The 14250-nt window shown below is 40.1% G+C and overlaps 1 long non-coding RNA gene across 4 annotated transcripts; it reads left to right on the top strand.

The window, feature by feature from the left end:
• Positions 1-2974: 2974 nt before the first annotated feature.
• LOC145103700 (uncharacterized) lies at positions 2975-5915 on the top strand. 4 transcript variants are annotated; one of them, XR_013706805.1, is made up of 5 exons: positions 2975-3217; positions 4243-4359; positions 4447-4574; positions 4663-4862; positions 5685-5915. It is a non-coding gene; the product is annotated as an uncharacterized LOC145103700 (long non-coding RNA). The 4 variants fall into 4 exon arrangements; XR_013706804.1 differs by lacking the exon at positions 5685-5915 and having other exon boundaries at positions 4677-5676; XR_013706802.1 differs by lacking the exon at positions 5685-5915 and having other exon boundaries at positions 4663-5676.
• Positions 5916-14250: the final 8335 nt, after the last annotated feature.

Below are 14250 nucleotides of genomic sequence, written 5' to 3'. Positions count from 1 at the left end.
CAATCTCCTTCAGTTTCTCATCGAGAACATACTCTTTGTCCTCGTAGCGAGTGACCATGCGAATGTTGCAGATCCAATCATTGAAATTGGACCCATCAAAGATCACTCTCCCACACAAGTTCATGAGTGAGAATGAGCCAGAGGAGTTTGAACCAGAAGCGTTGTTGTTGACGTTCGACATCTGAAAAGGAAAAAGAACAAAGTTTGATTAGAAATGAATTCCCCAATTAAACACCCAAATGAGAAATTAGGGCTAGGAACCAACAACATTATTCACAAATTAGAAAAGGGATGCCGTAATCTAACAAGCAAATAATTTGAAGGTAAGTGAATGTCGATTCACCAATTCTCCACCATGAAAAACGAAAAAGAGATTAAGTTTTAAATGTATTGAAAACTCCTAGATCCTTTGAGATTCATTGAACTTTTCAATGGCATGTTTAAATCTCGATATGCCCCTCTAGTTTGTGACTGAGATGCCGAGGATCACAAAGCGGGTGTGAATAACCATGCAAATGTACATGGTGCCCTCATTGTTACAGTCACCTATTCGATGTGCCGGTTAACCACATACGCTCCATCGAACTATGACAAACAATGAGTCACCCTTTTCCACCTTTGCTTAGAACCCAATTAATGTGCCGATTAGCCACACACGTTCCATTAATGTCTTAGCAAGGGTACAAAGTGTAATTTCATGGAATTGCATCAAATTCACTTTTTGCCTAAAGTAACTAAGATTGGGAATTTTGTAAAAACATTTAGTTACTTTTATAATTCATTATACTTATTAATGAGAAAGTGGTTGCCCTATCCTACCCGTTCGGCTAACGACCCTCCACGAATCAAGGAAGCGGTGGGTGAGAATGGACACCCATTAAACGGCCATTTTATAGGCCATAACCTTATACCCCCCTTATAGATTAGCTTCGTGAATGAGGCCTACTAACGGTAAGACTAGCATTTAAGTTATACATATATATATATATATATATATATATATATATATATATATATATATATATACTAATCTTATAATATAATAAAGTATAAGGTTGAATTTTAAAACTTGTAAAATTCTAAGGTTTGAAATTTAAATAGTTCAAATTAAAATTTTAATCACAAAATTCAAATTTCAAAACTTGAGGACAAGTTTTGAACTTTTCAAAACACAAATGATCAAATAGCAAATAATATAAATTAAACAATTAATTTAATGATTATTTAAATTTGACCTAGTCAATATTACTTGCAAGATAATTCAACAATTAATTTAAACAATCAATTATAATCAAATAAGGAATTAATTATTCAAACAATTGGTAATTATCTTTTGTTTTGATGAGGATATTGACAAAAAGGTAATAACATTCGAATTTTATTAAGCTAAAACGATTTAGGTAAGTATCCTTAAGCAAAACAGCAAAAAATCCCGAAAATCTTTCTGTCTGACAGCTAAACTCGTCGAGTTCATCCAATTCGTCGAGTTCCTCATGGAACTCGTCGAGTTCATCAGACAGTAAGCACAAAAATCGATTTTAAAGCTTGAATGAATAAACAAGACATCAATACAATAGAAACCAAACAAAACTCTGATACCACTGATAGGTTTGAGCCATAAGAACTTTCCTATGTGCACATGCAAACCCTAATGCTTGGATCTAGGTTTCTCTATTGTACATGCAATTCATCCAAGTCTTGCAAACCCTAGATTTAGTGTATACAATTCAAATAAGACATAAGAAACTCAGATCTAGATGATTACCTCTTGTAGCTTGCTTGAATCTTCTTGTTCTTGGAGCTTAGAGTCACAAGTGTCACTCCTCTAATGGCTTACAAACACCAATTGGCAAGAGGGCAATATGAGAGAGGGTAAGGACTTATGATTTTCGGCTCTAGGGTTTCCAGGAGAACAAGTGGCCGAAAATCATATCCCAAGGGTCCTATTTATACTATGAGCAGTTAGGGTTTCAGTCAAAACCCTAATGGACAACTTAACCACCAAGCAGCCCATGGAACCTTCTGGAGTAAGGCCTTGGAGGAAATCTAGATGGGTTCCTACCCACAATTTCGTCCATCCCTTAACCATGAAGGCTTCCCAGCCCAAAATACAATTATCACACATTTAACAGTTTAAGCCCTTTTATTCAATTAATCTCTTTTAGTCACCAAATTAATTCTCAATTAATTTATGACTAATATTAATTAAATAATATGATTATTCATTTAACATATTATTCTCATAATATATTAATAAATCATAATATCTTTTCTCTCTCCACAAATTACCCTATCAAGTTGCTTTGGTGAAGGCAACCCAAAAGGACCATGCACAACCGGGTCAAATACTTACCAAATGTAGTTATGGGCTTAGACACTAATCCAATAGTATGGGTCATCGTGGATCGATTGACCAAGAGTGTCCACTTTTTGGCCATCCGGGAGAGCTCTTCAACTGAAAAGTTGGTCGATGTGTATATCCAGGAGATTGTTTCTCTTCATGGGGTTCCGGTCTCCATTGTTTCAGACCGTGACGTTCTGTTCACTTCCGATTCTGGCAGGAATTCCACGAGGAACTGGGCACGATGCTACATTTCAGCACCACTTATTATACGCAGACCGACGGCCAGAGTGAGCGGACCATCAGACCTTGAGGATATGTTGCGGGCCTATCACTACAAACTAAATGACATTTAGTGACACACTTTTTTAGTGTCATATTTTTTTTGTGCCACTATATTGTGCTTTTAATGGCACATTCTAAATGTCACTATAAAATCTAATGAATTTAATGGCATTTAACATTTTATGTTACTAAAAGTCACATTTATCAGTGACATAATAGATTAAAATGACACTAAAAGTTTTATTTATTTTGATTTAACCTTTATTTCTTTTATGCCATTAAAACTATTAAAAATAATTTATTTTTTCTTCCCTTTTTGTTTTCCCACGGTGGTTTTCATTTGCACTTACTTTCACGTAGGGCTAATTAAGAGGGAGAATATTCCCTGAAAACACCATGTTCTGAACTACATCGTTGGTGGCTTGCTGCTCTAAACCTAAACACCATAACTGCACCTTCAGGTCGTCACCTTCGCTGCTGTCCGTTTTCCCCGTCGTCGTCGCCCACCAAAGCCGCCGCATTTGCTTTGTTCTCCTCACTGTGCTTTTTGTTCAATCAGACAATACCTCACGCTCTTCTTCCTCCTTCTTCGTAATGTTCCTTTTCTTTTGATCGACATTATTGATTATAGATTCATACAGGTTTTCAGTGATTTCCTAAACGATTTAGATAAAATCAGTAATCATGGCATTGGCATGGTTCTGATTTTCAGTTTTGTGTGATACTTTGGAATTGAATTATTGTGATTATCTAGCGGTATTTTACTTTTCATATACAAAATCTAGTTCAGTTACATCATACCTAGTTCGAATTAGGATTTTATTCATATAATGGATGAATTCTACATGACTTGGTCTTAAGGACTCATAATGATTGCTCAATGAATGATAAACCAAGATCGTTTGCAAAATAAACTTTCCAATTGAGGATATATATATATATATATATATATATATATATATATATATATATATATATATATATATTTACAGATGAGGGGTGATTGGATAATGAAACAATGTGGTTTGGAACTTATATTGGGTGGGACTTCATTTAAGCACTCAAGGTGTTTGTTAAAATTCCTGAGTGAGCTGTAGTCCTTGTTGGTTTTAGTGATCAAGTAACTTTGTACAGTTATTGAGTTCCTATTTTGCTACTTATTACAAAGATCCTTAAAAGAATATTTTATTGATTTGTTTTCTTGCTAGGAGGAGAAAGTTTATGATGACCCTTTTTCAGAGTTTGAACAGAATTATCGTTATTCTGTTTCTTTCATTGAAAAGGGTTTTATTGGTTAATTTATATAACCAAATCATGATTATATGCCTTTTACCACTATTGTTGGATGTTTCGCTCTTCCTAAATCTTATGCAGTCTCATTTGGATAAAGGTGATAAAAGTAAGTTTATTTTGTGCTATTTCCATTCCATCACTTCTTTAATTTGGTTTTATAAGTTTTTCCACTTTGGCTCCTTATTATAATGTTGCAATCTGCTCTTGATCGCCTTGGTTAGGGAGTTTTTTCACATTTTTTATTTTTGGTTTTGTTTATCATATAACTTCTAGTCTATTGACTAACTTTTTATTTTTTTCTCAATTTCGCAACCTATTTGCAGATCGATTATCCAATGCTATTTGAACTTAACAATCCTTCTTCTAGTAAAGCTTCTCATTGTGGTGTGTTTGAATTCATTGCAGATGAGGGCTTGATATAGATATAGATTCCATAATGGGTATGCTACATTATTCGTTCTTTTATATATTAACTTGAAAAACTATTACATATCCAACTCTTTATTTTGATTTTTTTTTCATCTTAGATGATGGAGAACATGCTGTTACTAGAAGGAGATATCGTAAATGTGAAGGATGCCAATTTTTCAAAGGAGTTATGTGGAACTTGAGCCTCACACTATGGATTTTCTTTATATATCCAACCCAAAGCCATGTTAGTGTTTTATGATACTATATTTCCTTGCATTTAATCTTTCTTTTTTCTTCATATTATATGGACTTAATTTTAACATTTTATCTAGTTTTGAATTCCCAGCTTAGAGATGTCAATGCCATTAAGAAGCTATTGTAGTTTGACAACTGGTGATACATCTATGGTGGCCAGTAACAAATTTTATATTTAGATAGTTGAGACAGATTGTGAGGTTGATTTTGCACCACCTCTCAAGTCGCGACTACAAAGAACCTAAAAGACCTGTTAAATCTAAGACAACACCAGAAGGTCTGTTTTCTCTTATTATTCTTTTACATTTTTCCTTCATTATCTTTTATTAAATGGTCCATGTGGCAGTATATGTTACATAAATGGTCTCCATGGCAGAAACTATTACATAAATGGTCCTTGTATCAAGATATTGATAGATAAATGATCCCTATGGAAAAATCTATTACATAAACGGTCCATGTTGCAAAATTTGTTAAATAAATGGTCTTGTGGCAAAAACTATTACATAAATGGTCCTTGTGGCAGGATACTATTACATAAATGGTCTATATTGTAGAAACTTGATACATAAATGGTCTTCATCAATTATGTTCTTTTGAGTGACCAAACAAAAAATTTACCAATTTACCATTAGTTTGGTTTTAATAGTCACAACTCACAATCATTGTTAGAAAACATGTCCTCACACTCAAATTCATATAGATAAATAAGTTGGTTGGGACTAGGCCCAACATGTTATCAAATAACCATACAAATTCTTGTCATTGTTACGTAATTTTGGATTTTGTTTTCGTTTTGTGACCAATTATTAGTTTTGTGCTTCAAAATTTTAGTGAAGTAATCGATTTAACTCTAAAAATTACTATCAGTCAAGGTAATATATTGGCATTTAAATGGTTTGTAATAGGATAGTTTTCATGGAAGAGCTTTAATTAATTCATAGTTTCTTGGAGCCTAATGTACATCATTTATATTTGTTGCAAATATGCATGTCATGCCAATATAGTTGGACAAAGTGCTCTCTGTAACTTTTATCCTGTTTTATTGAAGTGGTAACATTAAAAAAATCCAAAATTATATTTTTTTTCTTCATGACAGCTTATAAGGTGAGTGAAAGTCATCATAACAATGGTATGTATTTTCATCTAGGATAGCCAAGTGATCCATGATTCTTTTTTTGTGTTGAGATCATTAATGTATTTAGTTTGATAGTTTAATGTTTTAAGTAATTACTAGCAAAAATTTTAGAATTATTAAGCCTCATGGAAAATATTTTTGTTTTAAATATTGAGAATTTATGTAAGACAAGTTAAGTTATAATTTAGATAATATTTTTGTGTTTTACATTTTTTATCTTAATTGTTTGTTATTATTTTATATTACATTTAAATTTTTAAAAAAATAGGACCAAATTTTTAAATATAGATGTTTTATGGTAAAGAAAAGCCAAAAGCATAAAAATTGCTTATATTTTAATAATTTTATAGTGGTGCCACAAAAACCAAAAGTGTGATAGTGACATAAAAGAAAGTGTCACAAAAACCTAAAAGTGTTATAGTGGCATAAAAAATGTCACTAAAACCTAAAAGGGCTGCAACAACACAACAAAAAAGTATCACTAAAAGCATTTAGTGTGAGCGCTTCTAGCGACATTTTTTGTTTATGCCACTGATTGCCAATGGGATCTTTAGTGATAATTTTTTTTTGTTTTCAGTGGCACTTTTTTTTGTGCCACTAAACGTCGTTTTACTTGTAGTGTATGTTATAGATTTGGTGGGAGATGGGATACCTACCTACCTTTGGCGGAATTCTCCTAATACAACAGTTATCACTTCAGTATTGGTGCACCGCCTTATGAGCTTTTGTATGATCGGAGATGTCATACCCCAATATGTTGGGGAGAGGTCGGCCACAGGGTCATGGGAAGGACTGAAGTAGTCCTTCAGACCACAGAGCTGATGGGTTTTGAGCATAAAAACAACTCCTATGTATGCATGCAACCCTAATGCTTTGGATCCAGGTTTTCTCTAATTGAACATGCAAACATTGAACCCAAAAACTAGAAACCCTGGGAGGTAACTACATATTTCAAAAGTCATAGAAAAACAAAGTTAGAATTCATACCTTTATTGTTATATTGTAATAACAATGATTTCCTTTGTAGATCTTGAACTTTAAGAGCAACTGTCACAAGTGTAACACCTATAATGACTCACAAACACACCAAGCAAGAGAATGATTATGAGAGGGAAGGGAGAAGCTTGATTTTTCAGATTCTCTTATTACCATAGAGTCGCAGAAAATCCTTAAGGGTGAGGTCTTTATATAGTGCAACAAGGATGCCCTGAATAAGCCTCATCTGAATAAAATACTAATATTTCAAACATGGTAATTATCCACCTCCTTAATTATCCATATAAGATAAGATAATCTAGAAATTCTAGAATTATCTTATATATAGTATATATTTCCATCCACTGCCTTCCTTGGAAGGTTCTGGACCGTTTTGCTCAACTATTGAAAAATTACACTTTTAGTCCATACATTTTCAATTAATTCCTTTAATTCCAATTTAATTTCTGATTAACTATTAATTAATAACATGATTTCTAATTAATATATTATTTCTATAATACATTAATAAATTATTTATATTAATTTATTATTCCAGATAATAAATTCATCCTCTCTCTCAATGGATCATCCTGTCTAGTTGCTAGTGTGAAGGAAACCCAAAAGGACTGTGCTACTATCAATTCAAGTACATACCAATTATAGTTATGGACTTAGACACCTAATCTAACAGTCTCCCACTTGGATAAGTCTAATAACTATAGTTGCAAGTATAACTTCAAAATTGACTAGCAAATTGTAGCTCTCAAAGCCGTTGTTGAACTCTGACCTAGTTAGTTACGTGTCCTTAAATAAGTGATCAAATATTCTTCCGTTCTACAAGATATCATATGGACATGAGACATGAATTATAATCAATCTCTCTGTCCAATATTTGTTTCCCGATTTCTGATTTATGACGATTGATATCAGACTACTAATTGAACACATCAATTAAGTTCAGGCTTAGCCAAACGCTTTAGATGTCATCATCAATGTAACACCCTGTTCCGAAAGGATTCATTATGGATTTCAGAGGCCAAGGCTAGGGGCGTTTTGGTCTTTCAAGGGTTCGGAGTTTTATTCGAGAAGTTTTGGGCCAGGTTGTGTCGTTAGAAGCATAGGGCTTCTCGCCACCTTTTCGTGGATATAAAGTTCGTCGGAAACCGACTTAGGATGAAGGAGTTATAACATTTTGAAGTTGTTGTCATTTATGGCCCCTTTATGGAAAAGTTGGCAAGGCAGCCCCTTGGCATGCATGTAATGCACGCGTATGTTTAGCTGGGTACGCCCAGCGTAGCAGGGCATAATGATCGCGGGTGCTGGGGCAGTACGCCCAGCGTACGCCCAGAGTCCTTAAACCCTAATTTTAGGGTGAGCCACTATATAAAGAACATAATGGCTCAAACCCTAGCCTCATTATCAGCTTCCCCAACCTCAGAGAAACCCTAGAACGCCTCATCCTTTCATTTTGTGAGATCTTGACCTTGGGAAGCTCATTTTGGTGGTTTTAAGCTTGGAAGAGGAAAATAAGAAGTTGTCAAAGAAGGACTTGGGAAGTTGGAGCTTATAGATCTGGAATAACATCATCATTTGGAACTCTTTGGAGGTATAAAGTTCATAACTTTGCTTAAGAAAGCTTAGATCTTGTGTAGTGTGGTTTTGGGGTTATTTTGGTCCCAAGAAGGGACCTTTTTGGAGCAACTTCGATTTTGAGCTTGGGGTTGTCACCCTCAGAGCTAAAAGTGTCCCATAAGTAATAAAGTTTCAATCTTGATGGTCCTGATGAGTTCATGCATGATATTTAGCCCTTGTTATGGAAGAATGTTGTCACCTTTTGAGTTTGGGCTTATTTGGTGGGTTGCAAGTCACCAAGTTAGTGACTTTATGGGTTAAGACGTGGAAAAGGACCAGGATCTGTAATGGTAGCTTGTAGATCTGAGTATTAAGCACTTATTGGGAAAATGTCTTAACAGAGGTATTACGTTGAGCCTACGTGCAGGTACGCCCAGCGTACGCACCATCTTTCCTATACGCTTAGCGTACATAGATGTACGCCCCGCGTACTCTGTCTATATGGGCTATATGTTTTGGGCCACGGTTTGGAGGCATGCTTGGGTATTTTGGCTTGATGGGCCATTGGGAGTCGGTTAATATGGGTCAGGAATTATATTTTGGGCTTAGGGTAAGGCCCATTAAGGGTTTGGGCCCAATATAGCAAATTGGGCCATTATTGGGCTACTAGTGGGCTTGGGAAGCTTACTTAGTATTGGGTCTTGGTTGTGGACAATAAATATGGACTCAATTGGTCTAGGGGTAGAATGGTCATTTTACCCTAAGATGGATTAATGTATTGGACTAAGTGATATTTGGTGTTGTTAGCTCGGGGAGCCAAAGGAGCAGCAGTTCGGGATTTGGCAGATAGCAGCTAGAGGGATATCAGCAAGGTTTCAGCAGCGCAAGGTGAGTTTCCTCACTGTGTGAATGGGTCTACGACCACAATGCCGACCCATGTAGTTTATGAGTAGGAAGACCCGGGGGTTAGCCCTAGGCACTGTATGATAGAATGTGATTCCGGACCAAGGTCCGATGTCGGGCGGGCGCCCGAGGGATGTTTACATGATAGTTTATACTTGTTGTCTGTGTGATACTTGTATGTGCCTGGTAGGGAGGTGAGTGTGGGCGAGGTCCCATATCTCACCATTAGCAGAGTATGGACGGGGTTCCGTATCTCTTTAGTAGCAGAGCAGGGGCGAGGCCCGAACTAGGAGATAGGTGAGTGTGGGCAGGGGCCCGTATCTCACTATTGGCAGGAGCGTGGACGGGGTTCCATGACTTGTTAGTAGCAGGCCAGGGGCGAGGCCCTAGTTAGGCGAGGCCTTAGACCAGGAGTGTTGTAGAGTGTGATAACTGTTTGTTGTGTGTTATGTTATTTGTTCGTATTTGTTTAAGTGGGCGAGGCCCGGAGACAGGCGGGGCCTAAGAGAAACAGATCTGTATACCGAGCGGGGCTCGATGCCAGGCGAGGCCTGATGCCGGGCGGGGCCCGATGCCGGAGTTAGTCCGATGTCGGGCAAGTCCCGATGCAGCGGGCGGGGGCCCAGTATGTGGTTGTGTGTGGTATGTGGTAGATTGGGGAACTCACTAAGCTTCGTGCTTATGGTTTTCAGTTTTGGTTTCTGGTACTTCTGGTAGCGGAGGGAAGAGCTCGGAGTGATCGCATGGCACACACCATTGTTTACTCAGCCTGGGATGTTTTACTCTGATAAAATAAAATAATGTTTTTAGACTTGATACTCTGACGTGATATGTTTTGTATGAATGGTTGACACTTGTGGTTTGTTTATTAAATTAAAAACGAAATTTTTGGTATGGATTTTTGGGTCGTTAAAAGTTGGTAGCAGAGCCTTGGTTTGAGGGATTCGGATACACCCTTGGGTGTGTCTGGACTCAAACTGAGGAATTGGTATAGAAATTTTCAAAAAGGAAAATCGATTTTGTAAAAAGGTTTTAAGCAAAGAAAACAACTTTAGAAAAGTATAAGGAGAAGAACTTTGAAAAGAAAGAAAGGTGTGGTGCATGCAATCAACCGAGCTCAAGTAAGTACCCCAAATTACCCATACAAATTTATGTTATGATATGAGTATGAGAACTGCATGCTAGACTAGGACTGAGGATCTAGGAAGGATGCCTTATGTGCCTGTTATATGTGTATGAGCTTTATGAATTGCATGCTAGTACAGATTCTTGTTAGGTGGATAGAATTGCTTGATTGTGTTCTGGATAGATTTCCCTTTTGTCTGAATGCTACTTGCTTTGTGCTTTGTGGGACTCTGAGTGATGGGAGTTAGCCATTAGGTGAATGCGTCAAGCCACATGTGACCAGGGTTGAATAATCTCAGAGTGTTGGATTTGGCCCTATTGCACAGCTCTTGTCTGAGCCTAACCGTTGTAGGGACGAGTCCTTTACTCAAAGGATTATCTGAGCCTCGTGACATGTGATGGTATTCAGGTAGTGGCTAATTGGCTTTATAAAGATACCTTCAGTAGCTGAGGACTGGGTGCGGGTTGGAGGTTACCCTAGGGCAAGCCTAAGATGAGATTAGTGCTGGGAGCAGTGTTAGTAGAAGGGATTTGGTGGAGTTGAGGCAATTCTTGAGGAAAGTACGGATAGATGTGGAAGGTAGTATGGGCCCGTACTACTGAAAGCAGAGGATCCGTAATCGATTCAAGAAGAGCCAAGATGAGACCAGGAAACTTATAGTGAGTGTGTGATTCCTCGTCAGTAAGGAATATTCTGATGGTGGTTATGATATGTTTTCAGCATGGTGACATTGCGTGAGAGACCAGTGGGCGGATCAGGCGCCGGAGAGGGATCAGGCTCAGGATCAGGAGCTGAGCAGCCCGAGGAGCGGATGAGGGAGTTGATATCAGCTGAGGTTACGCGCAGTATTCTAGACCAGACTCCTGTGATCTTTGGTTCGTTCAAGGAGGGTATTTTAGAGCTTCTGGATGATTAGTTGGGGGCTTTTCGCGCTGAGATGATGGCTCTGGTGGGGGCGCGTACCTTGACATTCCGAGAATTCAGGGCTTGTGGAGCTCCGGATTACCATGGGGCCAGGGACCCCATTGCTAGCAGCAGGTGGTTGGCTGATGTCGCCAACGCTTTCCGTACGAGCCGGTGTCCCGAGGGGGACAAGGTCCGACTTGCCTCCTGTCTTCTGAAGGACAGAGCACGAGATTGGTGGGAGGAGTTTGGTCATGCCATTGGGGATGATGCCGCGTTGGACGCGATGACATGGAGCGATTTCTCGACCAGGTTCAAGGCCGAGTTTGCGCCAGTGATTGAGGTGCAGCAGTTAGCACGAGAGTTTCAGGATTTGCGGCAGACTACAGAGACAGCGGCGGAGATCACCGCCAAGTTCAGGGAGAGGGCTCTTCTTGTTCCTCAGTATGTCGCGGATGAGGAGATGAAGAAGGCCCAATATCATGAGATGCTGAGGAATGACATCAAGGAGTTTGTGAGCAGGTCCAGCTGCAAGACGCTGGAGGATATGATTGCTCGGGCCATGGAGAGGGAGATCGATCTGGAGCATCTCGAGAAGAGGAAGCCGGAGGAGGCTCCGGTAGCCTCAGGTTCAGGCAAGAGACCCAAGGGGTCGGATGTGAGATCGAGGGATCATCAGGGCCGCAGTCGTTGTGGCAAGTGTGGCAGGACGCACGAGGGTGCGTGCAGGAGTGGTAGTGGTGGTGATTCTGGCTGCTTCAAGTGCGGCCGGACTGGTCATTTCAGCAGGGATTGTACTGCTACCACCACTCAGGGATTAGACCTGATATGTTTTCATTGCAGTCAGAGGGGCCACAAGAAGGCCCAGTGTCCGAGTTTGTTTCCAGCAGGACAGGTGATGGCACCTGCTCCTGCGACTATGAGGATCACCGACGGCCGTCAGGGCCGAGCAGAGGCGCCTGCAGTGGGGAGCAGGGCTTTTCAGTTGTCTACGGTGGAGGCTCGAGCAGCACCGGACGTTGCAGGTATGTATCTTTTGGTTTTCCTGTCAGTTTTTATTTATGATCATATTGGTATGGTACTGCATCTATGTTAGTAAATGTATGTTAGAATTCTATTTCTGTTCGTGTTCGGTTCATATGCCATCTGCATACCATGGGTTTTCGGGCGATAGTTCATAGCAGTATCCCCCTCCTTTTTGGGCTGGTTTCCGAGACGCAGTCGACGTAGCAGGTGAGAGTGGGACTCGGGAAGTGTCTTGTTAGTCTGTGCAAGTGGTTCGGGTTTGGTATTGTTTAGTTTTGGAGCTTCAGCGGTGGTAAGCGTGGCTGGCAGCAGATCGATCTTAGGGTAGAGAAAAGGATTGGGAATCCTTTCCAAGCTGGAACCTGTAGGGATCTAGTTGAATCGAAGTGGGGGAGCATTATCCCAGTATTTAGTAGCTGGAGTAGGAGCGCAACTTGGATGCGTTCACCTCCTGACTAAGAAGGAAAGCAGCTGAGGTAGCCGTTTGGTTTGAGCAGCGGGGAGTCAGGAGTTTGAGAAACATCCTGACGTTGAGCTCATGTATTCGCAGTAGTAGAGGACTGGTTTGGGAAACCAGGTTGTCGTTTCCCGGTAGCATGCGAGTTAGTCAGGATGTTAGCCTGTGGAGCGCTCATTGTTGGACGTTTTTCAGGCTGGTAGCAGTAGTTAGAGGAGTGTGGGCGGGGGCCCGAATATCCTAGTTAGCAGGGTGTGGGCAAGGCCCGTATCTCATAGTTAGTCGGATAGAGATCGAGAAGGGATAGTTTTTTGAGGATTCAGGATGGTTTAGGACCCGCGTAGCCCTAGATAAGTGAGTTGGGGGTAGGGTCACTCAGTAGTATGGTTTGGGTGGGACCCGTGGGCGAGGCCCTCGCGATAGTAGCAAGGCAAGTGGGGCTTGATGGAGAGACCACTCTAAGATATAGTCTGGGGTGAGACCCGTGGGCGAGGCTCGTTAGTTTTTAGCGGCGCAGGTGGGACTTGGTTGAGGCCTTAGAGTTAAGTTAGGGGATCGAGGATCCCATGGCTTAGGGAGCCAGAGTAGCTAGGTAGATAGAGTAGTTTTTCTTTAGCTAGCCGAAGTTTCTTCGGAGGTCGTTGGGAGCGACTGAGAGCTTGAGATTGGGTTCGATGACCGGAGGGAATCCAGTATTCTGGTTGGTGGGCAGAAAGGTTCGGACCTGTGAGGTCCCCGTTCTTTCGGGAAGAAGACAAAAGGCAACATGGTGTTCGGGCAGAAGTGTCTATCGTGAAGGTTCCAGTGTGCAAAGTAGCTTGGGGGTTTGCGGAAGTTTGGAGTTTGCCTTCTTCAGAATGGAAGGCCGAGTCGGTTCTCAGTATCTTAGGGATGTTGTTTCGCATGTATAATCTTTGGTTGCGTTCCGCAGATCAGTTGATGGAGCATGGGTTCTAGTAAGGAAAGACTTCGAGGACGAAATCTAGTTTAAGTGGGGGAGAGTTGTAACACCCTGTTCCGAAAGGATTCATTATGGATTTCAGAGGCCAAGGCTAGGGGCGTTTTGGTCTTTCAAGGGTTCAGAGTTTTATTCGAGATGTTTTTGGCCGGGGTGTGTCGTTAGAAGCATAGGGCTTCTCGCCACCTTTTCGTGGATATAAAGTTCGTCGGAAACGGACTTAGGATGAAGGAGTTATAACATTTTGAAGTTGTTGTCATTTATGGTCCCTTTATGGAAAAGTTGGCAAGGCAGCCCCTTCGCATGCATGTAATGCACACATATGTTTAGCTGGGTACGCCCAGCGTAGCAGGGCAAAATGATTGCGGGTGCTGGGGCAGTACGCCCAGCGTACGCCCACAGTCCTTAAACCTTAATTTTAGGGTGAGCCACTATATAAAGAACATAATGGCTCAAACCCTAGCCTCATTATCAGCCTCCCCAACCTCAGAGAAACCCTAGAATGCCTCATCCTTTCATTTTGTGAGATCTTGACCTTGGGAAGCTCATTTTGGTGGTTTTAAGCTTGGAAGAGGAAAATAAGAAATTGTCAAAGAAGGTCTTG

This window comes from Lactuca virosa, chromosome 4 (assembly GCF_052849685.1).
Source record: "Lactuca virosa cultivar CGN04683 chromosome 4, Lactuca_virosa_CGN04683_v6, whole genome shotgun sequence".
Classification (NCBI taxonomy): domain Eukaryota; kingdom Viridiplantae; phylum Streptophyta; class Magnoliopsida; order Asterales; family Asteraceae; genus Lactuca; species Lactuca virosa.
This window is presented reverse-complemented; position numbering and strand designations above follow the sequence as displayed.